The 20,130-nt window shown below is 40.4% G+C and overlaps 1 protein-coding gene across 16 annotated transcripts in view; it reads left to right on the top strand.

Annotated features, from left to right (window-relative positions):
- LOC116593182 overlaps positions 1-20,130 on the top strand; it is a 151,048-nt gene that overhangs the window by 117,761 nt on the left and 13,157 nt on the right. For 2 of the 16 annotated variants that reach the window (XR_004286794.1, XR_004286799.1), the window contains exon 1: positions 17,490-19,021. The exons of 9 other annotated variants lie outside the window; for them this stretch is intronic. The gene's annotated coding sequence lies outside the window, so the exon portion shown is untranslated. Of the gene's footprint in view, positions 1-12,206; positions 12,558-13,572; positions 13,701-17,489; positions 19,022-20,130 lie in introns of those variants that run through there. 5 more of the 16 variants (XR_004286810.1, XR_004286798.1, XR_004286803.1 and 2 more) reach the window with 5 other exon arrangements.

Here is a 20,130-nt window from a genome sequence, read left to right on the forward strand (position 1 = left end):
ATGGAACTTCCATTAATTGGCTTGCCAAGGACAGGGGTCACACTATCTCTGATGGCAATCAGATTTGCTTAGTGGCCGAGTAAGCTGCTTACTTCAGACAGATAAAACAGCCATGGGAATATGTACTCTATTTCATGGCAGTCATGTGAACACTTTATTTTTCTTGGTCATTGAGCCTGTGTATGACTGCAGAGAAGGTGACAAGAAAGTGTGAAAAGAAGCTAAAGCCACTTGAGCAATCTGTTTTTTGCAGGTTTGGGAGCCCCGAATAAAAAGCTACCTCAGAATAGATCAAATGGAAGACTGGTCAGTCATGGTTGCTATGGTAACCAACAAACATGTTTGGCTTTCAGAGGCCCTCATCCTGAGGAGGGTGATGGCTTTTATTATGAAATTTGTGAACTTCATCTGTTTCAAAACTATTTATTTTCAAAGTTGTTAATAGTAACGAATTACTCGTTACCTACACACAGGTCATCTCTGCTCGGGTTTGCTGCTGACCCAGGCTCCCACCTCCCTTTCTCCTGCGGTCAGGGACTGGTGTGTGATTCTAACCTCTCTCATAGCCTGCAGAGGCTTATAGGGACCATGGAAAAGCACATAGAAATGTGGCAACAACTTGACCAGAGCTCTGCTGTGTGACTTTCACCACTGTGGCCCTTGTTGCCATTAAAAGGGGGGATAAAAAAAAAGGGGGGGGATAAAAATATCTTCCCTACACACCTTATGTGGTTTTGCAAAGTTATATGAAGACTTTAGATATAAAACTGATTTGAAAATGTTTATTTAGTGCATTATACTCACTGAAGAGAGAGAGCGTAAAAATTTAACTCCTCAGTTTTCAGATAGAATGCTTACTACAGATGACTACTATTTTCCTGTTAAGTACAGGTTCTGAGCGATAGTTGCTGCCTCTGTGTTGAGAAGGATTCTGAGGCTGCCTCTAAGTTCAGCTGGCAATGGCAGCAATCACTTAGTGATGTCTGCCATGAACAGGGGCATCACAAGTGCTAGGTATATGCCACCTCAGTTCAGGATGTTCCTTCACTTCTCCTTGTGCAGCATTTGGAGGTTGAGACTCACTGCTGCTCTGTAGCTTGTTTGGTCCTGGCCTGCCAGACCTGATTCATGGGAGATAAACTCCTAACATTCCAGGCTGGAACTTGTAATGATTTTGTGTTTTCAAAAAACCATTTGGATTTCTTTTCTTTTCTTTTTAAAGATTTTATTTATTTATTTGACAGAGAGATCACAATAAGGCAGAGAGGCAGGCAGAGAAGGCGGGGGGAAGCAGGCTCCCTGCTGAGCAGAGAGCCCGATGTGGGGCTCAATCCCAGGACCCTGAGATCATGACCTAAGCTGAAGGCAGAGGCTTAACCCACTGAGCCACCCAGGCACCCAACAATTTGGATTTCTTGCTAGTAAATGTGAAATATGTTTATTGTTAGAAATCTGACATATAACATAGAAACAGACAAGAAATAAAAACAGCTCGTAATCTCATCATTCCTGGCTAACTTTAACATTTTGGTATGGATTTTATGACTTTTGATCTGATTTACTTATTTAAAAAAATGATCACTGGTTGCTGTGTGGAGAATGGATTGTAGGCACATAGTGTGGATGCAGAGAGACCCACTGAGAGGCTGTTATAGAAGTCTAGGGGAAAGATGTTGGTGACCTGGGCTGAAGAGTGTGTGGCAGAGATAGTGAAAGGTTGCTGGATTTGGCGTATATTTTGAAAATAGAGACAATGGAACTTGCCGATAGGTTGGGTGTCTGGAAGGCAGGCATGAAAAGGATGATGTCCAATTCCATTTCCTGTGAAATGATGATCCATTTACAGAGATGGAGACCAATGAGAGTGAAGCAGATGTGTGTGTGTGTGTGTGTGTGTGTGTGTGTGTGTGTGTAGGTAGGGGAGCTGCAGCAGTGGAAATCAAGAGTTTTGGATATGAGATGCCTGAGTGAAAATTTCACATCCTAGTGAAGATTTCGAGTAGGCAGTTGGCTATATGGTAGGAGCTTTGGGGAAAGGATGGCACTGGGGATTCCAATCTGAGGGTCATCTGCATCGAGAGGATGAAAAAGAGAAGGGACCTGTCAGGGAGTTAAAGAAAGATGGACAGGAAGTCTGAGAGCTGAGACCTGACACCCTCCAATATGTGCCCATTGGAAAGAGGAGGAAAGGATGCACATAGGAGATTGAAGGAGAGGCCAATGATTAGGGAGAAAATTAGGATAGTGCAGTGTTCAGTAGCCAAGGGTAGAGGCTAGTTTAAGAGAAAGGAGCGTTCCCTCTCTCACGCATATTTTTACAAGGAATACGTACATTTTTCATAGTATATGTATATTTTAACATAAATATAGGGTTTTTTCATTTATTATGAACACTTTCTTACGCCCTTAAAAAACCCTTCTGCCTTCTAAAATATTAAAGTAGTCCATGCCTAGGATATAACCTGCCAAAGAATATTCTTGTATGTGTATCTTGTGTTTCCTTAGATTAAATTTCTAAAATGGAATTATTGGTAGATATGAACATCTTTTAAGGTTTTTGATACATGTTGTCAAATTAACTTTCAGAAAGGTTGCACCAAGGCTGTGCACTCTAGCAGCAGTCACATAAAATCAAGTATTTGGCAACTATAGCTACCATTAAAAAATTCTCTCCTTTTCTCTCCCTTTACCCCCACACATATATAAAATGCTATCTTGTATTTTTTCCCTATTAGCATGCCTTGATTAATGGAGCTTGAGCATGTTTCAGCATCAGGCTTTTTATGTGCCATCTGAGTGGTGACCAAGTTGATCCCTGCACCCAAACTTCCGTAAGTATGAAAACATGAGTACTAACATCACCCAGTCAGCCCTTCAGGGCCAGAGGGCTGGGGGTTAGGGGAGAGGAATAAAGCTGGTTCTGAGCCTGTTTCTTGAGTGAGGGGTGGAGTAGATCTTGTCAGCAGTGTTTGGAGTTTGTGTGGTTCCCACAACTTACAACGCCTCCTCCCCTCCCGGCCTGACTTCCTGTGGGCTCAGCCTGGGAAAAGGCGTTGTCACTGAGAGGCAGAAGTAAGTCTCACAAGCGGGCAGTAAAAACCCACATGGGATAGTAGTGGAGTCTCCGCTGCCCGTGAGCAGCCCCAGTTGCTCAGCTCAACCACAAATATGAGCCAAAGGGACACTGGCAGATTGGGGCACAAATATTGTCCCTTGCTGCCTGTGTGGAACCCCTGCAGCTCTGACAGGCCTGGTATCTGTGTGGAGACCTTAAGAATCCTCTGCCTAGCTTTTCTGGGCATCTGTCCAGCAGAGGCGGAAAGACCCTGTGTGTTGTGAAACTGCGGCCGGGCATGGTGTCTTTCTGTTAGGTCTGCAGCATTGCAAAGGACTATTGCACCATGCTGTTATCCTACAGATGTGGAAATTGTAGTTACTGAGCTGATAAAAATCTTAAGAAGATGTGGGACATACAGATAGGCAGAAAATGTGGATTGCGGCATTCTTGTATGTAATAGTTCTCATTTCATAACCACATCAATTGGAACAAGATACCTTAAAACAAAATGCAACCCAAAGGGGAAAAAAAGGGCATCATAATTCTGTTTTCTGGATGGCACTGACACTTGTAATATTTTCTATAGTAGTCAAGAAAGAATTCCTGAGAGAATTATAGTCATGCAACTTATCCCAGGCCCCAGATCCAAAGGAAATCATCCTGTGAGAAGTTAAAAATGAAAACGGAAAGCTTTCAATAGAAATAAGACTGGTAACGGGTTGCCTGGATGGCTCGATTGGTTGAGTTATTGCCTTCGGCTTGGGTTGTGGTCCCAGGGTCCTGGGATCGAGCCCCCTGCTCAGTGGGGAGCCTACTTCTCATTCTGTCTCTGCTGTTCCCCCTGCTTGTGCTCTCTGGCTCTATCTCTCTGCCAAATAAATAAATAAATAAAATCTTAAAAAAAAGAAAAGATTGATATCCAGTCTTTTCAGATATTTTTTAAATTATAAAATAATACATTTTTGTTAAAAATCACTTAACTAATGAGACAGGTATAAAGTAAAGCTAGTCTTCTCTTGCTCCCTCAAACCTTGTTCCCATTCTCCAAAGGTTTGGTATGTATTTCTCTGGAGCTTTGTTCATGCAGTTGCAAACATTTATATAAGAATATATCACATGGCCTATGTATGGTATGTTTATCAAACAGCTAGCATACAGTTAGTGGCCAATAATATATTCCCAAACATATCAACAACAAAAGTAAGATTATACTATACAGATTCTACATCTTGTTTTAAATTTTATTTAAATGCAATTTCTCTTTGCTTCTTGGCAGGTAGTTTAGTTTGATCTGTGCTTTATTTAAAAAAAAAAAAACAAAAAACCTTTGGGCTAAAGACTACCAAAATTCAGTCCTTCAACTACTATTTGTTGCCTACCAACTAAGTATCAGGCACTGTTCAAGGTGCTGGGAGTAAATGAAATGATAAAAATCCTTGCCTTTGTGGAATGGGCATGTTAGTGGAGGGAGGTAAAGGATGAACAAGTATAACATGTGGTATGTCAGACGTTGCTAGCAGGGCATGTGAGGGCTTTGCAAAGATAGGACAGTCCTCAATGAAAATGTGACATTTGTGTGGCGATCTGGAGGGGAAGTGGGGGAAATGCCATGTGGATGTCTCAGAGAAGGGTATTCCAGGGAGAAGGAAGAGAACGTACAAGAGCCCTGAGGAGGAAGGGGTTTGGCTTACTCAGAAACAGTAGAATATGCCTGGGGAATGGTGAGGACAGGGAGAACGGAAGAGGGTGCTGGAAAGGATTTCATGGACCTTGGAAGCCATGTGGAGGCCTTGGGTTTTGACTCTGAAGGGTACAGGATGTCACCAGGGATTTTGAGCACAGCACTCCCATGATATGAGGTAGGCTGTAACAGGATCCCTCCAGCTGCTATTGAGAGTAGACTCTGGGAGTAAGAGCCAAAATGGGGAACCAGTTAGGAGGCTATCCTGAATGCATGAGAGTGAAGATGAGCTTTGGGCCACGGTGTTGGCAGTAAAGGTGGTGACACTGTGGACTCTGGATATATTTCCAAGCTAGAGACAACAAGATTTGTTGATGGATCAGATGTGGGGTTAAGACAAACAGCAAAGTGAAGGATGACTTATTAGGACAAGGCAATGCATAAAATGTCCTAATGAGAGATTTTTTAATGAGTTAGTATAAGAAATAAAAACAATATGAGAGTATGGATGACATGGGAGACCAGAACATGGAGACTTGGACCTCCTTTCCTTTCCCTTTGCTTCCACATATCATGTGCCATGCCCTGTATGTGTCCTGTCCATACTAGTACTTCTCAAATTCTGAGAAATGTCCAAAGGCAGAGGACAGTAACCTATTATTACCAGTTGTCTGGGCCAGTTCCTAAAGCTCATGATGACTCCCACTACAAGCTAGGCATTGCATTAATGCCTTGTATTAAAAAAAAAAAAATTAATGTCAGGGTATCTGGGTAGCTCAGTCAGTTAGGCATCTGTCTTTGGCTTGTGTCCTGATCCCAGAGTCCTGGGCTCGAGTCTCTACTCTCGCCTGCTCTGCAGGGAGCCTGCTTTTCCCACTGCTTCTGCCTCCCTTTCTCTCTGTCTCTCATGAATAAATAAATAAAATCTTTTAAAAAATTAATGTCAACTTTGGATCCTACTCCAAAATATCTATGTTTGTTTTAATATATTCATTACTTATAACCAAGTAATAGTGCTGGTCGTATATGGTGGGTCCTGACATACACACCAAGAATCCCTAAGGAGACATATAAGGACATATAAGGTTTTTGTGTGTGTGCATGTGTGTGTGTGTTTAAGATTCATTTATTTATTGTAGAGAGAAAGAGAACAGGAGTAGGAGGGGCAGAGGGAAAGGGAGGGAGAATCCTAAGCAGACTCTGCTGAGTGCAGAGCCCGACACAGGGCTTGATCTGCTGAGTGCAGAGCCCGACACAGGGCTTGATGACCCTGAGATCATAACCTGAGCCAAAGCTAAGAGTTAGTCGCTAAACCAATTGTACCACCCAGGTACCCCAACATAAAAAGTTTTAAGACACACCAGGCCTATGCCATTCCAGTGTATTCCCATGGGTAAACCTCCCAAGAAGAGCCCACTTATTTATAAACCGGCTGATGTCTGAAGTACCTACATGTTCTCACAACCTGTATTGAAGAACAGGTGACTACTTGGGATTTTCCATCTTTACACCACAGTGTATGCATTTCTTACAAATAGAAATATACTTCCTCTTACCTTACAATATTCTACCTACCTTTGGCTTTTTAACCCGCTGAAAGCTTTCCTCAGTTTTCACACCCCATTCATGATATCTAATGTTATCACTTCAAGTGATCAGGCATTCCAATTAATTCCCAGGGCATTTATTTTCTGTGGGGAAGTATAATACACATAGGGAAGAACAAAGCTCTAGAGTCAGCAGAGCAGAGCCTTGGAATCAAATTTACTGAAGTTTTAATGCAAGTGCTGCCACTACCTATCTATGTGATTTTAGGCAACTTTCTTCATCTCTAGATCTATAAAATGGAGTTAAAAGCAGGGCTGGCAGAATGATTAAGTGAAAAGCATATATGAAGCACCTAGTACAGTGTATAGGCATTTGATAAATGTTAGTTCTCATTCCCCCTTCACCTCTTAATTTGTCACTTTTTAAATATTCTACCCTTTATGATTCTACTTTTTGAATTGTTACATGTTCTATCTCTTGCACTAGACTATAAACTCTTATAGATTGGAAACCACATTTTGTATTTCTTGACATCCCCCAAAGCATCTATTATGGTTGCTTGAACACAGAAGATGATTAATAATGTTTGCTGATAGACTGATTGATGGATTTCTTGACAAGGTTAAAGCTGAAGGACATACTGCTCTCTGAATCAAGCACAGTGCAGTGAGCTTCAAAAAGGAAAATAAGCCTCGGCATTCATGGAGGAAAGTCACTGCTTAGTGCCTCTGGGAGACGTGCTACTGATAGATGAGGAGGATGCTGGATGGCTCTGCTATGTGGGTTGTAAACCCTGCTGGCCAGCTACAGAACGGTTACCCAGCTGGGCAATGAGATCCTGATAACCCTGCCACAACCAAGTTTATTTAGTAAAGCATTTCAATAGGCTGTCCCTGGTGCACATGGATTGATAGATTGCACAGCTGTTATTGTGTGCTTACAAGGGAAATTAGGAGTAATTAATGGGCTGGGGATCAATAGCAGTCTATATCGCAGTGAACAATTTAATTTTCTGAGTTAAGAGGGATGCACAAAGATAATTAAAATAGATGGATCAGATTGTAAACTATTAATTTCTTGGTATATAAAAGTTTAAAATTTTAGGGGCACCTGGTGGCTTAGTCAGTTAAGCATTGGATTCTTGGTTTCAGCTCAGGGTGTGATCTCATGGGTCATGGTATCGAGCCCCATGCCAGGTTCTGCACTCATCGAAGAGCCTGCTTAAAGATTCTCTCCTTCTGCCCCCTCCCTACCTCCCACTCCCCCCTCCCCCCAGCTCGTGCTCTTTCTTTCTCTCTCTCTCAAATAAATAAATCTTTAAAAAAAGTTTAATTTTTAGCTTCTATTTTTTGAAAAGATAATGCACATGTATGGTAACTCAGTACAAAATGGTATAAAATGGTTACTCTCTGGAGGTGATCACTATTGTCTTGGGTGTTCTAGAGGTGATGCTTTGTCTGCCTGTGTTTGTGTGGTGTGTGTGGGGAGAGCACTTAGCTAGAAACAGTTTTTTGTTTTTGTTTTTAACTAAAAGTAGTTTTAAGAATCTAAAAACTTCCTACTGGTCTGGTATGTCTATTTGGTTCATCTCTAAATCTCTGGTGGCTAGAACAGGGGCCAGCCCATTCAGTCCAAAATTCATGCTCAATAATTATTTGTTGATTGACTGATTAGATTTATGTTAGTAGTTTTTAAAATGATCTGCAATAGCCTTGTACATCTTTCTTGTGAATTAACAAAAGACATACAATTGGGCAAGTCTAGAAAATAGGGCCTCTTAATTCAAATGTATTGGCATAATAATTTAAAACCACTGATGCAGAAACTCCTGTTAAAATATTCTCCACTGACTGGAAGAGATCTTTGGAAATACGTACGACCTGAGTCTAAATAAGGATTGGCTCTGAGCAAAAAAGAAGAATTAAAAAATATTTCAGATCACATATGCAAATCAGTGTGGTTGGTTATTAAAAGCTGCTACTTTGGGAGGTTGTATACTTTTTAAATTGCCTCTTTGAGTTCATAAGCCACATTTTACTGTGGTTGCCACCACTTCTATTACAGCTATTGCCTAACAATATGACTATTTATTTAGTAAACAGTATGTTCCAGTACCATGGAAATATTTTATTTGCATTATCTCATTTAATTGCATATTAACATGGTCAGGTAGTTAATATTATCATCTGCATTTTACAGATGACAAAACTGAGGAACAGAATGATTTCAAACTTGCTTATATTCTCAGAGCTAATGAAATACTGGAATGGGTATTGTGGCCCAGCTTGAATCCAGAGCACACACTTCTAATCAGTACTTCAAAGTCATCTCATTTTTGACCAAAAATAGAATATTCTTATCGATCATCCTTCTTTTTTTTTTTTTTTTTTTTTTTTTTTTTTTTGCCAGGTTTAGCTTCAAATGACTTTGGTTCTATCAACAAGTGAAATCCATCTTCAGAAGGAATGATTTTTTTTTTTTTTTAGTACTGTGGCTTTTCAAAAGATATGTGTCAGTTGCTAAAATCAATTAAAAAAGAGAGACTCCCCAAATGGTTTGCATCATTAAAATGAGTGATCAGCTTCCTAAGGTTCCAACTTTGAAAGGGATAGTACCCATTTGTGTGAATATACATGGGAGTTTGTTTTAAAAAATCTGTTCTTATATTTATTGTCATATCTCATATAGTTAATTTACTTAAATAACAGGGAATAGGGGCAGTTTCCTATTAGAGTTATATAATCAGAAAATACCAAACTGCCTATATTTCTTCATATTTCATCACTAGGGCTTTATGATCCAGATAGTCCTAGGCAAATCTGCAAATTATGCAAAGTGTGTCTTGCCACATCCCTTTCTTTCAGCACTTCCCTTTAATTGTTTCTCCACTCTCTTCTCCTCCCTCAAAAATGCCAAGAGTTCAGTGAGCCTCAGTAGCCATGTGTAGAGTCCTCAAATTCAAGGTCCTACCCTGTCCCCTCCTCTCTGGGTGCTCTTTTCATGTGGTCCAAAATGGTCCCTCTCTTTAGCCATCTGAACAAAAGTCTCTTCTTACAGAATATCCAATAGCGTGTAACTTAGGAGACAAGACAGCAAGATGGAAATGACCGATAGCTCTAGCTAAATATCCAGGTCTTGCTTGTAGCACTGCTATTCAGTAAGAGAAACTTATTAGGTTAAAAGGAATACATTCATTTTGGGCTGAATACCATTCTTGTTTTCCCTCAACAATAACAGATCCCACATTAGGACCTTTCTTGTCCTCCTTCATCTAATGCTAATCTAACATTATTAGCATATGGTTGGACATTATTCAATGATGATTCATTCCAAAGACCTATTTTTACTTTTGGAGGATTGTGGGGGCACCTGTTTATTTTGGTTGGCCAAGGATGGGGTTTTTGGTTACAGACCAACAGATGGGGACTGGAAAGGGGAATGGGGGAGAAGGTGGGGGAAGGGGAATCTTCCAAGGAGACTTTCAGGGGTGTCCATGAGAAATAGACTGAATTTATTATCCTGGAGAGAAGTGCTGTGGAAGGCGGTTATTGTTCTTGTTTGTTTTTACCAGGGAGAAACTCAAAACCTTAAATGGTCTTCATCTTGTTGCCTCTAATGATGCTTTGGACTTAGAGGGTGTCTGGTTCAACTTTTCTGCCAGTTTCAAAGTGAAATAGTATTTGGGGCATGCCACCTAGTGGCAAGAGCTTTTGGTTTATTGCTCATTTACCCTAATGAACCAAAGTCTCCTAGGCTTGAAGGCCATATTAGAGGCCATCTGGGTCATCCTTTCGGTTTTCTGTAAGCAGGCAAGGATAGCACCCTTTCTATGGTCCTGAGAGAGAAAAGATAGGCAGTTCAAAACCACCAGGGCTCAGAAGCCCACTGACTCCTAGTTCTCTGGTAGAACTGGAATGCGGCGGCTTGCCCAGCTAGGACACAGCCCTGTTTCCCCACAGGCTTTTTGGAGGTCCCAGAAACAAATGTTTGGAAGAAGACAGGGCTCTTTCTGAGTCTTAGCCCTGACTTGACCCATGTCCTCTCTCTGACCTCTTTTCTTCTCTCTCCCTTCCCCCCAGCTCTTGGCTGCTTCCTCCTCTCTCCATGTTCCCTGCTGCTTTTACTGCTTTTCTTCCATGGTCGAGCTTTATGTACCTAAGAATATAATACTTTTTAAAAGTTGCCATAGTTTCCTTTTTAAATTTTAGTTTTACATTTTCTTCCAAAAGGAACAGGATTCATGCTTAATTCGGGACACTTAGAAAACAGGGAAACCACACCCATACCATTTTAGAGATAATCATCGTCAACAGTTTTGTAAAAATCCTTACAGCCTCTTTTTCTTTGTGTGTGTGTGGCTTTTTAAAAACAAAAACAAAAATTGATACAAATACTTCTTTTCACTTAGTAATATATTATAAGCATTGTCTCATGTCAATAAATATTCTTTTACTACATGATTTTAGCAACTGTATTATAGAATATACCGGAATTGTTAAATTTGAGGAAAGTGAGAAGGTAGGGAATATTTAAAATTCATAGTCACAACCAGTTCACACTTTATTCAGTATTTATTGTGTGCCATGCTCTTGCACAAGGCAATTCTCATATTCATAATCACATTTAACCTTCACAATATCCCTATGACTCCCTATGAAGTATTGATGACATCTTGTGGAAGAAGAAAATGAAGGTCTGAGAAGTTAAATAGCTTGCCTGAGATCACACAAGTAGTAAGAGGGCACACAGTAAGAAAACTTTGGCCTCTGAATCTACAGTCCCTCAGCTACTTACTGAGGTCCTAATAAGTACTGAGGGTAGACATAGTTTTTCTGAGCTTTCTTCTCTTGGTCCTCATGACATTAATGGAGAGAACCATCTAGAAGGAGTTAAGTGTCAAGAGACTTTAGAGCCAAGGTAAGAAATGTGGAATAGGATATGAGAAAATGGAAGGAGACCCACCTAGGGAAAGACTCCTGGGTAATTGTTAAGTGCTCTCTATATATCTGTATACATCTATATATTCAATTTCATTCTCACAACTCTGTGAAGTACATATTATTATCTTATTTTAAAGTTAGGAAAGTGGTTAGTCCAAGCTCACCCTGCTAGGAGGTGGCAGAAGCACAATTAGAATCCAGTGTGTCCAACTCCAAAGCCTACTCCACTGCTATACAAACTTCCTTTTCATGTTAATTAGTTCTACTAAGAATTTTAGAGTGATATGGTTACATGTATCACCCTGGTTTTAAAAGTGTGTTGAAAGGGGTTATCGTTCAGATAAATGAAGGGGGAGAGAAAGGGGAAACAGAAGACTAAGTGAAACAAAGCCCAGAAAAAAATATAAAAAGCCTGAAAGAGTGCCAGTTGCAATAAGGGGAAGATAGACTAGCAATCTTTGATGCAAAAAGTTTGGAAAGCAATGCTGAGCTGTTGAAATGGTTGAAATTTCTGCTTTTTCTTGTTTTGTAAGCAAAGAAGAAACATATGAATAGTTGTTAGAAATGTTTTTTCTTCCATACAATGCTAGTACATTTTCCAAAAATAATTAGCTCAAAATACATTACTTATCATGAAACCAATGAAACAGTCTTTCACGTAGAATATCTCTCAAGTTTATACTGTGTGGTGAAAGATTAGTAGCAATACTGCTTTTCAGGATTTTGTCTATTTGAAGCACTCTGGTTTGGGTTTCTTAATGTCTGAAATAAAATGGGTAATACTCTTTATGTCATACGTGTTGAAAAATTAGTGAATAAATACCAAGAGCTTGAGGAGTGATTTAAAAGGAATATGTTAATATATGCTATTATTGGTTATTATATCTTCATTCCTATTCTGAAGTCATAATACTCTGATGGTGACACTGTTAGTCATAGCCATGGAAACCAATGACATATGCCATATTTTTCTCTGTGGCCTCTCTCCATCCTTCAGGCAGTTGTAGAGGCTGCCACAAAAATAGGATTAACTCTCTCCTCTTACTATCTTCATGTTCCTTACTGGTTTGCCAATATCTTCTGTACTAAACTTTCCCTGATTGCATCCCTATACCTCTACCTCCACCTTTCTTCTCTTCTATAATCCTCCACTCATTCTCACGGGTGTGAATCTGGGCAGCTTATTTTTTGATTCCTTTGTTCTCTTATACCTTGTTCTTCCTTCCCGCCTTTTAGGTGGGGATAATCTTTGTTGATTCCACAAGTTGTTCCTTATTGTTATTAATGTCTGCATGGAGAGGAGAAGCCAAACCCAACTTAAAGCTATCAGGTTTGTTACTGTTGCCAATTACTGAAGTTTCAATGTCTCTGTGGCTTTTGCTTCAGCTATTAAGAAGTCACCATAAGTAGATAGCTCTAACTGTAATCCTTAAAGAGGAATGAAATCAAATAACACCAGTTACCCATACATGGGATATCAGATGGATATCAGACAAGGCTGACTCTATAAGTTAACATTTTTAAAGCAAGTTCAGTTAGATTTTTAAAAATTTGATATTCTTTGTTCTTTTGAGTGAGATTTGGCACATGAAGACAAGCTATCCTTATTACAACACTTAATCTATAGCAATGAAGCATATGTATTCCCTAGTGAGTATTTTAAATAAGTTTTTCCATGTTACCAAGTAGCTTTTAGTCACCAGACTAACAGGATGAGACCTGACCCTACAGCAGCAAAAAACAGTATCTCACTTTGAAGAGAACATTCAGAACTGATGCCCTTGCAACTTTCTGCCAGTAGTCAGTCATTTTTTAAGTGATAACATGTCCCCATTTCTCCTCCCCTCCTTTTGAGTCAAGATAAAAAACAGAAAAAGAAAGTAAGCTGATTTAATAGTTTTCCCATCTTCAAAATACCACCCTTTATTTTTTAATTTAATTTTATTATGTTAGGAAACCTAACCAAAGAGATAAAGGACCTATACTCTAGAATCTATAGAACTCTTATAAAGAAAATTGAAGACGACTCAAAAAGATGGAAAAACATTCATGGATCAGGAGAATAAACATTGTCAAAATGTCTATGCTGCCCAGAGCAATCCATATTTTCAACGCCACCCTAATCAAAATACTAATGGTATGTTTTCAAAGTGCTGGAACAAAGAGTCCTAAAATTTGAATGGAACCAGAAAATACCCTGAATGGCCATAGAAATGTTGAAAAAGAAAAACAAAGCTGGGGGCATCACGTTGCCTGATTTCAAGTTATATTACAAAGCTGTATTCACCAAGACAGCATGGTACTGACACAAATAACCCCCTTTAAACCATTCTCTTTTCCGGCAGGAGGCTTAGCTTCTAAGTTTTGACACCTTGCTCTGAGAAGCTCTGAGTAGTAGAAGCACTACAGAAGTGTAGGAGTGGCTGGCTGTGCCTCTCTGGCCAGGAGGAAGAGCTGGAAGCCTGGCTGTGAAGTAGGTGCCTTGAGGAATGTAGCTCTGCCTTTAAAACCTCTGTACCTAGTCTGGTTCTAACTCCAGTGAAGGTGGGCCTGGCTATCTCACAAAGTTCTCAGTGGCCTCCGGTTCAGGGGGTCAGTGGGGGTCGTCAGGCAGGACCTGAGGTACCACTCTTCAATTGGCTTGCAATTCTGGGGCTGGAAGTGAGAGGCCTGAGTTGACTTTTGTCTCCAGCCTACCTCCCTATGCTCCTACACACCTCATCTCTCCCCCTACTAACAGATCGTCTCACTGCCGGTTCTCATCCCACATGCCAAGCTGAAGGCAGAACAAGTTGCTGCTTTGCTCTGCCCTACCCGAGCATTTGCAAGGGGTAGATGACCAGATGCCAAGTAGGCTGAAACCTCATTTTAGCTCTTGTCCTTTTGCAGGCACAAGGGAACTAGAATGGATTGAATTTTAAGTGAAACTAAGCCAGAGCACAGTAAGCCATTTGCTTGGTGGCTTCTGCAGGAATCTGCCCTTTTAGAGCAAGGGACAGGGGAGGGACACTGGCCCTTGCTCCTTCAGCATTTCTTACACTTCCCTTCCATTTTCCTCACTGGAATGAACCCTGTAACAATCTGTGCCAGGCACTGTAATTAAGGTGGGATACAGTATTCTATTACAAGGTTTTTTAAGTCCCATCCATTCCTTCATTGCATATGGACAATAACACTATTATTGTGTCATTACTATTGCCTTTTTACAGATGATGAAAGGGAAATTTCATAATCATTTCTTAGCTCTGCTGCTGAGCTCAGGGCTTGTCATCTATTGAAGCCTCAATATTGTTTGTTATTAAACTAGAATTTGACCAGTTCAAAGCAGTTAGTCTCCTCATGATAAGAATCCTAGACTGAGATCAAGGCAAGTACTTTCCTTAAAAGTATGGAGAGACTGACTCCTCAGTAGTCTCCAGGAGTTCTTTGGGGGGCTACTTTTCTGTGTGTGATCCCAAACAGGGTGGTAGAGGAGGAAAAAGTTTTACTTAACTTTCTCAGAGTCTGTGGCTGAGTCTGAGAGTTAAACTAACAAAGACAAATTAACAGGAAAGCAGCACACAGATGTACTGAATATAGATGGGTCTTATGTGATGCGGAAGCCTTCATAAGGAAAGGAAGTCCTGAAGAAACAGATCTATGTATCTTTCTACTGGGTTTGAGGAAGAGTGGGCAGTTGTGGAGAAACATGATGGGTTCAAGAGTCTGAGGTGAATGTACTAAACTGGGGGAAACTAGCAAGGCCTGCTTGTTAAGATTCATCTGGGCATCACTTTTCTTTGGAGACAAGGATACTCCTTTCCTCTGGGTAGAGGGAGGACACTCTCACATAAGGATTTTATGACCTGTTTCAGGGGAAAAGAGTGACTGACCTTCTTTGCTGCTGCCCTTTTCTCAAACTCCTCCAGGTTAAAATATTCAATATGCCAAGGTGCCATATTTTGGGGTAGTATGTTGTGAACCCCATCAGGGTCAGTCTTCCTTCTCCTTGCTGTCGCTTGATTATAAAGGAGCTGCAAAACTCTCTTCCAATTACTTTGCAATGCTCAGATTAAAAAAAAAAAAGATTTTAGCTATTTGACAGAGATAACCATTGGAAGAGAGTGAACAAAAGCAGGGGGAGTGGGAGAGGGAGAAGCAGGCCTCCTGCCGACCAGGGAGCCTGACGTGAGGCCAGATCCCAGGACCCCGGGGCTAATGACCCTAGCCAAAGGTAGACCCCTAAAGACTGAGCCACCCAGGTATCCTGTAATGCTCAGATTTGTCAGATTCTATCTCAGTACACCCCAACAGGTTGATAGGTGTTAGCTTTGTAAAAAAGGCTGTGTGGTCCTTTTGGACCATGTTGGCTTAAATCAGGGAAGATGGTTTCTTTACTGTGGGCCTTCCTTCCACTTTTAATATGCTAAACATGCATCGGGGATGTCCTAAAGGACTATATAAATATTTCATCAATTCTAAGCAGTACTTTCCTCCCAATTTTATCACTCTGAAGCTGCGATAGTTCTTGGACAGCGGAATCTTACACGGGCTGTTGGCAGGCAGCCGTTGAGACCTGTTCAACTGAGGTCACTGCTGGGCATGTGTGAACTTGGTCACAGCTGTTCCTGCTGTCATCACATTAATTGAGTTAGGTACCTTCTTAGGATGTATGTGATGTTTAATTGCTCTTCAGAATGTCTTTTAAAAGATCACACCCTGATCTGGCTCTGAAATGAAATGTTACTGTATAAGCCAAAAGGTATGGAAACAGAGCAGTGGGGTATAGGTATGATGTTAGAGTGGCAAAACTTCAGCACCGAGAGCTTAACAATTCCATATTTTCTTGCAAAGCAACAACCAAGTGCTTGATAGAACTTAAGAAAGGAAGATATCCCATAGTTGAAGGTGTATTTTGTTACTGAGGTGGGTACAAAAGGATTACCTAGCATGTGCCAAGAAAGCAATAAACCCAAAATCAGAACTGCCAAATCCCCAGGAGAGCTTTGTGTCCTGCTTTTTCCTTTCTTAGTGGTACCTAACTGATAGCTTTATAGATCTTAAATATGTTAGTGTGAAGTATTTCTAATCTTATTTGACTATAGACTCTCATTTCTCTAGGAACACCTTAGAACTAGTGTTCTGTGGAATATAGTCAAGACAATATGCAGCACTTATGATTAGCTAGTCACTATTAAATATTTCATCTATATTAACCAAATGACTTCTCATCACCATCTCATGATGGAGGTACTATTTATTATCTCTAGGCCACTATTAGCTTCATAGTAGAGAGAGGATTCAAACCTAGGGGGCTGCAAGCATGCATTCTTGACCACTAGGGCACCAAGTCTGGGTAACTCCAGTCTAGCTACAGACAAGGAGGTGGACCTGGTGCTGCAAATCTAGCCCATGGTTAAAAAATGAGTATCACAATCCCCACTGACTCTCAAAATATTTAGCAGGAATCTTCAAGGAAAAAATTTCCTGTTTTTTGTTTATATTATGAATGCATTATACTTTTTGTATAAGCCTAAATGATTTGCACTCCTTCCAGGTTATGAAGATTTGGGAAAAAAAGTCACTTTCAGTGGAAGACAGATACACTGCAAGTTTAACCTAAATAATATACCAGAATCCAGTGGAACAAATAACAGCCCCAATGTAGGCCATATCTGAATGCTCTGAAAGGATCCACTACTTTACAGGTTGCTGCTCCAGTGAAAGGAAAGCTGGTGCTTTTCCCAACAAAGTTGTGTGTGTGTGTGTGTGTGTGTGTGTGTGTGTGTGTGTGTAAGGGGGAGGGGATTTATAAAAATTAGACCACTTTGTGCCACTTTCTCATCTTTTGACCAGCTACTATTTGTGAGATAAGTTTCAGTGAACCAGATGGACTTGCTGATGGATGTAACAATCTCTTATTTGCTCAGCCCCTGGGGAAGAGGCAGGTGACAGAATGTTTTCAGCAATAAAATGAACCTGAGCACAAAAGGTGGTGTTATTGCTTGGAGCTGCAGTGCTGTTCAGGTCCCATCAGCTCAAATTTCCCAGACAGGTGATTGTGAGGACGATTCTGCCTGTTCCATCTCCTTAAGAGGATTTCAACTCTGTAATAGGCTTTTTCCACGTGTGGGTTGCTTCCTGAGATTAGTTAGGTCTTCCTGAGATATGTCTGGCCTTATAAAAGCTGCAAGTGAATACAACAGCTAGTATCTTATGTTAATTTAAGGAAATTATACTCTTCAGGAGATAAAATGCTGTTCAGTTGCTATTTATCTGTGCCAGCTGGTTAAGAAAGGGAGATGATTCATAGCCCAGTCCAGTGGGACCAGTGAAAGGCTTGATTACACCTTGGTTCCAGGCTGTCTTGTGGGGCAAGTGCCTTGGCATATGTGGGTTCCAGGAAGACTGTAATAAGTACTCGTAGTTTGGGATTTAACTTGGGTACCAGCTCTTATGTGAGAACACACAGGTGTTGGATCAGTTGTAGACAGGATCTTTTCTGTTCATTACCCAAGGGGGATAAAAGATATGGATTCCACTTTAATATGTGAATTGTAACTCCAAAGAAATCAGATGAAGACAGCTATCTTATGGCAGCTGGCTAAATGGCAGCTATCTAAATACAAACAAAGGAGACAATACAATTCCCAGGGCTAAAAGAAAGTTAACAAAGGGAAAGTTCTAGGGCATTAAAATAAGTCATCCTTATACAATAGCCACTCCATGCATATATTATGGTACAAACCAATCGGTAATAAAATTTTGACAGGGTTCATTACGTTAAGTTTATAAATCAAGCTTCTGGGCTTAAGCAGCAGAGGCATTCTTTGTTGTGGAAGGCTGCAAGCTAGAAGGTACTTGATAAAGTGCTAGAAAGAGTCCAGCTGTTAGCTATTATGTTTCTTTCGAACCTACTATTTAAGACATGTATAGTTACAAAGAGAGTATATGAGGAGATTAAAAACCATGGTTACGTTAACGTACACCTATCTCAGGGGAACTGCACTCATTTTCTTTCATTGTACGCTTCTTGCGGCTTCTTTGCTTCATCTGGCAGGCTGCCTCTGGAATCTGTACTGCCTTAAGTCACTTTCAACAGTGTTGGAGGATAGAAGTCATTAAGACAGAATAGATGCTAGGGGCAAGACAGCTAATAAGCCACTTGAATGCCAGTCAAGAATATGTGTGGCAGATGAAACATAAATATTTTGCTGGAGGTAGAATGATATATAGATAACTACTGTTTCAGAGGGATGTTAATTATCTTTAATAAAATTAAATCTGAAGTCTTCCACCCATATGGAAATAATCTGAGCTTAAAAAAAAAATTTGAACATGAGGTGGAATAGACTATTGTATTACAAGGTTTCTTAATTCCCATTTCATTTTTCCAACCACTACTGTAAGCAAAGGTAACTATTTCAAGACTTTTAAGCCAGGTTTGCAAAACTGTGTGTGGCAACCCGGGAAGATCCTCTTAAGGGCCAGCCCCTCTCATTGGGCAGAGTTTCCCGAGATAACAAGTCACACTTCTCCCTCCTTCTCTAACAAAAACCCAAGAGGTACAAATTCCTATTTACGCAACAGGAAAATGACTGATTAGTCCAACTCTTCACCTCAGCACATTAGTATTGCGCTGTAGTCAAGCTACAGTCTTTCCTTCACCCATGGGAGGTGCTGAGTGCTGGTAGGACAGTCCAGCTTTTGGGGATTCACTTTCCGTGTTAGAGTGCAGCCTGCTGGGGCCAGCCCTGGAGAAATGGCTCCAGCTTCCTCACGCTCTCTTCTAAAGAGTCAACAACTAGAGTTCAGGTAGGTGCTGACAAGCTGCTATTTATGGGGAATACTTGACCGATTTTCAAACAGTCACAAGTTAGTTCATATAGCACTTCCTTATTTGCGCATATCCAAAAGGGTTCCTTGTGACAGGTAAAGAAGAGAAGCACATGACTTTCAGAGTATACCATGTAATATGTGTCTCCTTCTAGGGCAGAGCAGTAGCCAATTTACATGGATGCTTATTTCATGAGGTACTAATGGTTGTAGTTGGGAGGCCTTATTTATACATGGGAAGGGAGGGAGTGGGGTGGGACAGGATGTTTTTTCCAGTCTCTTCTGTGATTCATTTAGAATCAGAGAAAGAGATAATAAATTGTATCTTTAAAAAAAAAATGTGATCCCTATTTATTCTCTTCCCTTCACTACCCAGAAATGCAGTTATTTTGTATCACTGAAGTGAGGATAAGTCTTAAGATTTCTTTTCTTTGGGTCTTCAACAGAGTTTTTACAATATAGTCTTCCTAAATTATATTTTGCATTCTTTCACATATTTGCATGTGTGAAGATTACTCTGGGCCAGTAATCAATCATGGTCAACTTACTTAACTTCTCTGTGCCTCAGTTTCCTCAGCTGTAAAATAGAGATAATAGTTTTACTTTATAGAATTATTGTGAAGATTAAACAAATTAGTATATGTACAACGCTCCTGAGATGAGTACTTGGTATATAGCACAGTGTATATAATTATTATTATCATTATTTTTATATTTTCATCAAGACTTCCTGGGTCTTTACCACTTACTTTCCTAGGCATGGGGTAGGGAAGGGGTAAAGCAGGAACACTGAAGTTTAGAAAACATTGTAACCTTTTAGGATCTTATAATCTAATATGCAAAAAAATGACATATTTGGCACTTCATGGAACAATATGTAATGATATGTAAATAGAATCAAATGCTGATTTCAGGTACTGGAGTAATGGAATGAATGAAATTTCATGTCATACACCTCAGGGAGAAGGCTGAAATGGAGCTGGGCTGGAGAGCAGGTAGGACTGAGATAGCTGAAGAAAAGTGGCGGGGAGGGGGGCGGGGGGGATTCCAGGTGAGAACAATGTGCATGAAAGCAGAGAGGCCAGAAA

Source organism: Mustela erminea, chromosome 6 (assembly GCF_009829155.1).
Source record: "Mustela erminea isolate mMusErm1 chromosome 6, mMusErm1.Pri, whole genome shotgun sequence".
NCBI classification, from domain to species: Eukaryota; Metazoa; Chordata; class Mammalia; order Carnivora; family Mustelidae; genus Mustela; species Mustela erminea.